Here is a 2,500-nt window from a genome sequence, read left to right on the forward strand (position 1 = left end):
CACTCTCATTCTTACTCATTTGCTCTTGCTCTCTCTCTCTCTCTTTCTCTTACCCCCTCCCCCCTTCAATGGATTTCTTACTCTCTCCTACCCCTCCCTCCCTCCCTGCCACTCTGTCTCTTACTTACCTCCTCCCTCCTCAATCTTTTTCTTACCCTCCTTCCCTCTGTTCCTCCCCCATTCTCTTTTTTGCTATCCAATCTCTCCCTCTTAGTTTCTTGCCCTTCTTTCCCGTAGTTTCATGCCTTCCCCTTTCCTCCCTCCCTCCCTTACTTGCTTGTTTTTCTTCACCTGGGCATCAAAAGGGGTAACCCCCTCCCCCCCAAAAAGGCCACAATTTACTTGGGTCAGAATATAGCTGAAAAATGCAACAAAAATAAGTTTTTTTTTTTCTAAATTTTTGTTTGCTGTGCTTGCTTACCCAACCGAGACCCCCCCCGCCGTCAAGAAATAACAAAGGTTGGCCATTTCTTCTCTTCCTCTTTCTTGTCCTCCCCCCCCCCTCTCTCTATCACCTTCCCTCTCCCTTCTTTTCCTCCTCTTTATCTCCCTCCCTCTTTCTGAATGACAACCACATCTTGATTCCACGGAGCAAGAGATATACAGATAGAAACATATAAATATATATATAATATAATATAGTATAATATAGTATAATATAAATATAAATATAAATATATAATATAAATATAAACGTTATATGAAAGATATAAACTGATGAGTCCCTTTAGGGTATTTGTTCCGATTATGACAATACCAATACCGATGGTATCATATCAAGCCCTATTACTCCTACATGTAGGAACTTTACCGTGGACCTTACCCATACCCAACAAACTTGGGCCCCATTTGTAGGGGAGGATATGAAGGATATCAGGGAAATTGTGGGATGAAGGGCAATTAGATCACAGCTATTATAAATAAGTCTTAAAAGTAGGAGGGAAAGAACACACGGAGTGAGACTAGAGATTAGGAAGGGGAGGATCCAACAAAGGAAGCTGTGACAAAAGGGAGTCATATCTATCCATGAGGGAGCAGAAGGGATAAAGGAGAAGGAATGGGTAAGGATGCAGATGGAGCATGGGGGAGGGGGTGTAAGGTGCATAGGTAATGGGAGGAAAGAAATTGGAGGGTGGATAGGGGTCATTAGAAAGTTGACTGTCCAAGTTTCTGAGAGTTGGTTGGGGAGATCTGAGAAACAAAGGTCTTGTGTAGGGGAGACAAGGAGACAGACATATAAGGTGCAAATGAAGTAGGTGGAGGGAAGGAATTGAATTATATTGAATGGAACATTTAGTTCGTCTGATGTGATGAGTAGTGACAAGGAGGGTGGTTAGGCATTGGGGAAGTAATAGAGATTGGAGTGTCTGGATTTATGCAAAAGAATTTGTCTAGGAGAGGGAAGGGGTAGCAGTGGGAACGTGAGGAGTGGGAGGAAGAGATACTGGGGAAGAGTACAAGTTTGAGTCTGAAAACCCACCACCTCCCTCAAACTTGTAGATAGGGTACCCCTCCATAAAATACATAATGGGAGTCACCACCACAATTAGCACAGATGTATGATTGCTCGGAGTAGTTTGAACGACCAGGCAGTATCTTGTGGAGCGACAGTGTTTGGCACCAGGATAAGACACCAAAATTTCAGACATTGACAGGGGAGGGATTAATATTAATATTATTAGGGGAAAGGGCAGAAATATCCTCCACTCTAAACATTATAGTGGATGTTGTGTTTATGGAAAGTAATTTTGGCAACAATAACCTGTAGGGGCAATAGCGTAGCATTGTGCTGATACTGCATCATAGTCAATAAGGCAGGCGAGCACAGTAACCAATCCATGTACACGGCAATTTATTGGGAAACAGGCTTGTCAGTGAAGTCATTCAGGGTAGATTTGCTTGAGCTTGGGACACAGTTGTAAATGTGACAGAGTGAAAACGATTGCAATGGCTGTGGAAGGTAACTTTGTTTACTTATTTTTGGAGACATTGTTAAAAGAGGAGGGTGTTGTCAATAGAAAGGGCTGTAGGGGGGCAACGGGGATCACAAAAAATTGCCCCAACTTAGCTGGGCTAAAAAGTACTAAAAAGCTTTGTAGATATAGAAGCCGTAGAAGGATGAGAACAGGAGGAAGAAGCGCTGAAATGTAGTACTGTGATGATGAGTAATTTATTTATTCTTTTATTTAGTTATATTCCATTTGTTACCATAACTATTATTGGTGCAACAGGCTGTCCGTTTCATTTTCCTTCTAAGATAGCCCCTGTGTGCAAGGAATGGCCAGGGTTTCCATCCACTGACAATGTGTGGGCATTGAATGCAGGTCAACAAAATTGTTAGATGAGGCCACTACCACTGCACCACACAGCACATAATAAAGGAGGAGGGGATAGAATATAAAGAAGACTATGAGGGATGAGGAGGAATGGAAGATGGGAAAGAGGAATATTTTCTGAAGGTTGAGTAATACTTGGAATGGACAGCAATCAACAGGTATTG

Source organism: Penaeus vannamei, chromosome 34, assembly GCF_042767895.1.
Source record: "Penaeus vannamei isolate JL-2024 chromosome 34, ASM4276789v1, whole genome shotgun sequence".
Lineage (NCBI taxonomy): Eukaryota > Metazoa > Arthropoda > Malacostraca > Decapoda > Penaeidae > Penaeus > Penaeus vannamei.